General features: G+C 31.0%; 1 pseudogene across 1 annotated transcript; it reads left to right on the top strand.

Moving 5' to 3' along the window:
* The first annotated feature begins 4070 nt into the window (after nt 1–4070).
* LOC105953372 (universal stress protein PHOS34-like) lies at nt 4071–6112 on the top strand (annotated as a pseudogene). The gene is made up of 4 exons (XR_016034571.1): nt 4071–4254; nt 4350–4425; nt 4952–5070; nt 5998–6112. The product of XR_016034571.1 is annotated as a universal stress protein PHOS34-like (transcript).
* The last annotated feature ends 2081 nt before the right edge of the window (nt 6113–8193 follow it).

The raw sequence follows: 8193 nt of genomic DNA, 5'->3' as shown, positions 1-8193 counted from the left end.
GTCTCACCATTTTTTACCAACGGAAAATATTATATATATTGCAAAAGACAAAGATCATTGCTTCCCAGTTAGTGTTCGATGTACAAGCAATGTCATTATTAATATGCATTTTTTAACATGTCAAGCAATATCATTTTTAATATTTTTTTCTAATGTATCGTATAGTTTGATGCAGGACTTTTCCCTTGCATTGCTATAGTTCATGAGGAAAATGATGATAATCTGGACTGATTTTTAGCATTGGTAAAACAGACAATAAATGACGATCGTGTGTTCACGTTTATTTCCGACATACAACACGGCATTCTGGTCAAGCTTAAAAAAGTGTTTATAGACTCTTTTCACTCCTTTTGCCTCTGACATATGACAGGTAATTTGAACAACAAGTTTAAATGAGTCCAACTTGTTACAGGGAGGCAATCGTTATATGATATGCATTTGAATTCTCAAAGACATCGTTCGGCAAGAAAATTGAGAAGCTCAAAGTCAGTGTGTCAACCAGAATTGTCAATTTTTTGAATGACTTGCCTTATTATAATTGGGCGAATGCGTATTTATTTCGTACTTGATTGTTTCGTTTATTTTCAATGTAGTATTTTTTTTACAAATGGAAACATATAACTCTAAAAAGCAAACAACTCACATTAAAATATGTAAATGTGGTAAAAGAATGTTGTCAAATGAAGTAGCGAACGATAAACATCAACTTGCAACCATCAAGTATCTATCTGAAATATGTAATTGCCATTGTAAAAGTATGTTGCAGAATGCACTAGCAAAAATTTTTGTGATTCGTGTACATGTAGCCAGTGAACTGCAAACTATCATAAAATAGCAAACTGCAAATTGTAAACAATAAATAACACTTTACAGTAAATATAGCCAGAAAATTACAATATGCAGTATAATTAAAACAAAAAAATATTTCGTATTGCCAAACTAACATTGCATAATCTAAAATCGCATAATCCCTTTTACAAATTCAAAATCCAAATTACTCCAACTAGCATTTAACGTTATAACAAAATAGAAATGTCTGTAAACGTATATTTCATCTAGTAACAGAGGAATAAAGTGAATACAAAGAAGTACTTCAAGTCACATTAAGGTAGGCTTGATGTGTGCAAATCAAACATGGTTATGCATCATTTTGCACTAATGGTTGTCAAAAGCAATATTGTCAAAACTAGCTGATACTTAAATAGCCGCCATATTTATTTCGTCATTTGCCCGTTCTAAAAAACTTTTCATGTCTCCGCATCAACAAAAAATAGATCTTCGTTTTCTTTCTACTAGACATGATCCAGTTGATTTATTTTCTTCCTTTCTTTGGATGACGTTGAACAGTCATTTGATGGCTTGTCCCCTTCACTTGATTTGATTGTTGAATATGCGATAAGAAAAAAATAAGAACCATTTCAAACCGTAAATTACGAACTTCAACAATTTCTTAATAATTGCAAAAATCAAATTCAATAGGAAACAGGAGTTGTCTATGCAAATAACAATAATTTGCAGAGCAAATTAACATAAATGAGATACCGTAACGTAAGAAACTCAAAATTCAGGCCACAAACACATGAAAAAAAAAAAACTTAGAGAAAATCCTATAACATCGATGCTTTAAGAATGAAGGAAAATTGTAACTAAATATCGATGCTTCCAAGTCACCATGCTTTTCCACCGAGACCAAAATAATCATGAAAATTGGTGAATAAATCGTAATCAAAATTTCTAAAAATATATGGAATAAATATGAGAATGTTACTCAAAAACCTTCACGCTTTTGTACCATTTTTTTCTGGATAACGAGGTTCTCTGATGATGCAATTACGGGGTAATGTATAAATCAAATAGGAAAAATTAGATACAAATCGTTTAATTGTTATCGAAATATTCGAAATAAATAGCAAACAATAAAATACAAAATCAAAAAAGGAACAAAATACAAAATTAATAAAAGCAAAAAAAAGTCAAATCGAAAACCCAACATGCGAAGAAAATTAACACAAAGAATCATTGTTTACCAAGACTTAATTGTGTTTTGGTCATCGTATGAATTCCAAACAGAAAACCCTAAACACCAGCCGTCGTTTACGAACAGCAAATCATTGGGAAACATCAAACGGGACGAAGGCAAACTGGTTCAGCAAAAGAAACTGCAAACGACCTTCTAAATTGCAAACGCTCAGACAACCTAATCTATGGAAGGCTTCACAATTTGTAGAGAGATTTGGGTATTGAAGAAAGGGTGAAGAAATCGATATCCAGAGATTTGCAATTTCAATTTTCGGATTTGCAGTAATAGGTAGATTTGGTAACTATTAGGTCAAACGAAAATGGGGAGAAAAATAAGAGATTTGATTTTGAGGATTTATTTTACCATATATTAATAGGGGTACTTTTGACAAATTACAAATAATAAAATATGCTGGAAATTAAATTTATTAGATGGATTTTAACACATATAATCTCTTAGAGGAGGACTTATATCAAATTGCCCCAAAAAAAGTATAGTTGGTATAATATGTAATCAACGGGTGTAATTTAAGAATTTTATAGTAGAGGGGAGATAAATGAATGTTTCTATTTAATATAGGGGAGGTAAGTGAAACTAATAGTCTAATACTACTATATTTGTTCTTTTAACCTCAAATTTAATTATGTACGGACACAAAAATCGATGATTATATGCAAAAAAAATATTGATCCGCATTATTAATAAAATTCACAGTTTAAATCTTGATATTATAAATCAACTTGTACCAAAAAATATTGGAAGCACACAATCATCAACATCACTAAATAGTAAGTATTACGAAAACACATAACTTACATATTACGATATGTTAGTACTTTTTTCTCTCTCTCTCTCTCACACACACATACACACACACACACATATATATATATATATATATATATATATATATATATATATATATATATATATATATATATATATATATATATATATATATATATATATATATATATATATATATATATATCAACCTTTCAAAACCCAATAGATCTTCAATAAAATAAACTAAATAAATCCATTTTACAAACAACTCATTAGCAAATGATGACTTGGCTGTTCCAAAAGTTAAATATTAGTGCTCCAGTAATGAATTAAGAATATATTTATCGTTCTAAACTAATCTTTTATTTGTTTAGTCACTCTTATTAAATTCAGGGAAGGGTATTACTAATTTAATGAAGTAGTAGCATTTAACACTACTTTAATTTTAGTAGTGAAATTGAAAAAGTGCGATTTTTGTCACCTGAACGTGTTTTTTGCTTGAGGTAAAAAACCAATTTCATTAATCAAATAGCAAAAAGGCCTTGAGGATATCTCCCTCGTTACAAGAAGAAACAGACATAGAAGCTACATGGTGAGCTAAAAGGTTTCCGGAACGCTTAACAAAACTAAACTTACATGAAACAAAAGTCTTAGCAATTCAGCAACAATCTTCGAGGAAGGCTCCAAACGATGATTCCGTAAGTTCCCCTCCTTTGAGTGCCGTAATTACTTGAAGCCAATCCCATTCACGTAGGGTCGCGTGAGCTTCTCCATCAACCGGTCTCGGTCTACTCGAATATTTAATCGCTGACCACCAAATGCATTCCCAGCCTTCCTAGTATTTAGTCACTGAACGTGGTACACATACTAGCCCCTAATATTTAATTAGTAGAAACGGTAACCAAACGAGCCCTAAACATACCCTAGTAATTTCGATTTGGTAAACTATATTTAGAGGTCCTTATCAAGTAAAGTCAATTTATAATTTTATTAAAAAGTAAATTATTATTTTTTTCTTAAAGAGTATTCTTTTTAAAAGAATAAATAAAACCGGAATAATTGTCACACAAAACAAACCTGTGTGCCAAAATTCCATTAGAATTTTAGCAAAGCTGTTTTGCCTCTGAAAAGCCAAAGTATTTAAACCACAACTCTCTTCGAGTTTCTTCGAGACACCTCTGAAACTAAATATATATATATCTCTCAAATTTATTATTTCTAAAAATCATCGACAAAAATAATTATTCAGAAGAAGAATAAAATAAAGGAAAAAATGGCAAAGGCGCGTTTGGTTGGTGTCGGAATGGATTACTCAGCCACAAGCAAATCAGCTTTAAAGTGGGCAATCCATGATTTTGTTGAAGATGGTGATCAGATTATCATGATTCATGTTGCTTCTCCAAAAGCTGATCCCACAAATAAGCAGCTTTTTGCAGACACTGGCTCCCGTATGATTATTTTATTATTATTATTACTATAATTATTAATTATTTTATTCTAATTTCTACTAATTGTTTTTAATATTTTTTTGGTGATATATCAGCGTTGATACCTTTGGAAGAATTCAGAGAAATGAATGTATCAAAGCAATATGGACCACACTCTCCAAAACTAAACGAGTATATATGTTTGTTTATGTTTGTGTGATTAAATATTGTATTTTTTATAAAACAAATTACGACCACCCCTGAGAGGTAAGGTTAAATTATGAAAATATCCCTCATGTTTGTATAATTACAATCACCCCTCAACTATCTATTAGCTTACGGAAAAAAAATCCTCCACTTGACGAATTTAGGGGAGTTCATTCGGTAAAATTGTACTAAAATTGCGGTAAGTCAAAATTTTCATACTGTTTACGAATTTTTTTGTTCGTTCGTTTCGATTCGATCGGTTTACCGACCAGATGAACACCCCTAGGTAAATTTGGCATCGTAAAGGTGGGCGTGTAAGATAAGACATAGTTGATGAGTGGTTGTAATTGTACAAACAAGAGTGTTTTTTTCGTAATTATACCTTAACTAATCGGTGGCTGTAATTTGCCTTTTTTTTTATATGATATACGTATGTGTGTGTGCAATAAACACACTTTTGTGTGTGTGTGTGTGTGTGTATTGGAAATTATATATATGTATATATGTGCAGGTGAAGGTGGTGGCTAAGGTGTATTGGGGGGATCCAAGGGAAAAGTTGTGTGGTGCTGTGGAGCAGCTCAAGCTTGATTCACTTGTTTTAGGAAGCAGGGGTTTAGGTGCCATCAAAAGGTAAATTCTATTTTTTATTAATTATAATTTTACTATCGATGTTTATTTTATACAAATGTCTTCTTCTTTTGTTTATTTATTTATTTTTTCTAATTATATATAATTGATTGATTTAGTATGATGATTCTCTGACTAGTAATTATTAATAAATCGATTTAGTATGATGATTCTCTGACTAGTAAATATTAATAGTACATTAATGCTACTGTCAACTACAATGACATTATTGTACTAGAAATAGTAGGCTGGATATAATACTATTGTGTTGAAAGTAACAAATTATTGTTTTCATTGCTGGTCAGTATATATTATGAAAAAGTAATCAATAAAAACTAAATTAAAAAAAAAAAAAAAAAAAGGAAAGACAAAATTGGTGAAATTGGAATTAAATTAGTGTTTACAATTAGAGTCTAATTGAGTTTAAAGAATAGTGGGTAATCTTGTCATAAATATTTAGTTTGCATTTGCTTATAATGCTTACAGTGGTGAATGTATTTACGAAAGAGAAAAAAATATCTGAACCTAGAATAATAAAAGTTAGTGCTCAATCCTATTTGTACACAATTTGGTTAGTGTTTTTGGGATTGAATATGAATTATGACTCGATTTTATTTTGAGGTAATTGCAATCAGTACCCTATAAAATATCAAATTCCTAAAAAATTCCATCTAAAATATTAATTAGCAAAGACAGGAGTATATCATGTTTTTAGAAACTCCTAAGAATATAAAGTAAAATAAAAAGAAGTTGAATAGATCGAGTAAACGAACTTTAAAAAACCGGGTTGGGGCCAACTTGACTTTCTCAAAATAAAGTTATTGATTTTATTTTACAACAAACATTTTTATTTTATTTTATTACATAAACAATTGATTGATTTAGTATTCTGATTATATGACTAATATAAGTGCATATAAATTAATCAAGGGTGTTACTTGGAAGTGTGAGCAACTACGTCGTACAAAACGCAACTTGCCCGGTCACTGTCGTGAAGGCACTACAAGAAAAAATGGTTTTAGTGACGATTTGTTATGGTTGCTAAAAGTAAGAAAATGGTTGTTAAAACTTGTAGCGACCAAATTAGGCTTGGTCACTCGTGGTCACAACAGGGTGGCTACTAAAAGTATCAGTGACGAGCAAATCAGTTGGACGCTACAAACATAGATTTAACGACCATCCAATAATGGTCATTAAAGATGGAATCATTAGCGACAAATTTTTGACTCGCTAATGTTAAAATTAATGGTCACAATAATATTAATATGGTTGTTATAGGTATATATATAGTGACCAAATATTTTTGGTTGATAAATGATATTCTTTTAGCAACCAAGTAGGTGGTTGCAATACATTTTATATGGTCACAAACATAACATATATTAGTGACCACATTGCGATCAATAAATTTGTTGCTCAAAATAATAATTTAATTACAAGAATAGTTGGTTGCAATAATTTTCTATTTGTCACAATATATACCTCAATTTATGTGCATATAATAAATTTATTGCTGCTAAAAAAAACCAAATAATAATTGTAAGGAAAAAAAATAAAATTGATAGCTAGTTTGTACATATTAGTAACTAACTAATTAATTGTTGACAAGTCAATTAAATCAGTGATTAATATATATACAAGAGAAACCAAACACTGTCTTGCAGACTAGTTGAACTAAACACCGCAATGCCAACATTCACATCTGGAACTTGATTGAAGTAACATCATGAGCTTCAACTGCCTCTTTGCCTCTCTCTGGGTGCCTGAAATTGGATGCCACAAAGAATCAAAAGACATACATGCAATAGTTTTCCCAAATGTAGTGATCATATAAGCAACAAAAACAACAAGGAAAATATTATGGAATGAATCGATTTACCTTATCAGTAGAGCCACTGACTAAACTTTACCCTCAATTGCAAATTTGGCACTTATAAGTTATAACCTACGTAAAAGATGAAAATAGGGATCCAAGTTTATGAGAAACCAAGTTCAATGAATTTATCATAAAGAAACATGAAATGAAATATGGATATGATGCACCGGTTTTACCTTGTTAAAATGCACCAGTTACTACCTGACCTTCTGCAGGTTTGTCAAACATAACAACTTGTTAATCAGATCCAACAATATAATGCCAATTACATCCTGAAATAATTATAGAAAAGCAATATAATAGCTAGCATAAATGTAAACTTAGATTTTCCAGCTATATGTAAGACATGAACATATACTTTTTGTATGTCAATTTTTGTTAGGGGTGGAAAACAAACTTGAATTGAACACGATGCCACTTAATAATCTGAACAGCCATAGCAATTATTACCAAAGAAAATGTGATCCCAATTCAAGTTGTTAATAAGAGGTCAGGACTCGACCGGCCCTTTATCTAGGAAGTCGAGGGACATACACTATTTATTTAATAACGTTTTTTGGATTACCTTAGACATAAAAGAAAAGTGCAAAATAAAAGAATTATGTTGTTTCTCATGTTATCCTATTATTCACGAGTAACTATTCCACTTACCTCCTATGAATCAAGTGCAAGACAAGAGAATTAGCGGGGATTGAAAGTAGAAGATAAGATACAATAACTATGTTCCCTACTCACCCGTGGTTCTAAATCCATTAACCTTTGCTCCAGACATTGTATTCGGGAATGTAGTGCCGTCTCAAACTACCTAAAATAATTTCACAATGTATATATGTATTCGGATTTAAACTGGGTAACATTCTATCTATAAAAACTATTTCCCCTTTATTGTTAGTAACCCATGACCAAATATAAAAACTTCTCCCTTTTTACCGACGGGGGCTGTAGAGACGACGCGAGATGAGGTGAGGGTTTATGATAGTTATCTTCATATACTACCGATTACTTTGCGATGGATCGACGGAGCCGATTACTGTGCGATAGATAGACGGAGCCGATTATCAAGTGATGAATCGATTGAGCCGATTATGGGTCTAGGAAGGCTGTAAGAGAGAGAGGGGTTTTCAATCGCCGTATAAACTATTATTATATATATACATTAATACAAATTGACACATATATATATTTTATTATAAAAAAATTCTACATCATGCATTGCGTGATCATGCATTGCGTGATGATTATTTATTAAA

The sequence above is a fragment of the Erythranthe guttata genome, chromosome 11, assembly GCF_056151865.1.
Source record: "Erythranthe guttata isolate IM_541 chromosome 11, IM_541, whole genome shotgun sequence".
NCBI classification, from domain to species: Eukaryota; Viridiplantae; Streptophyta; class Magnoliopsida; order Lamiales; family Phrymaceae; genus Erythranthe; species Erythranthe guttata.
Note: the sequence above shows the minus strand (reverse complement) of the source record. Positions and strands in the feature narration are given on the sequence as shown.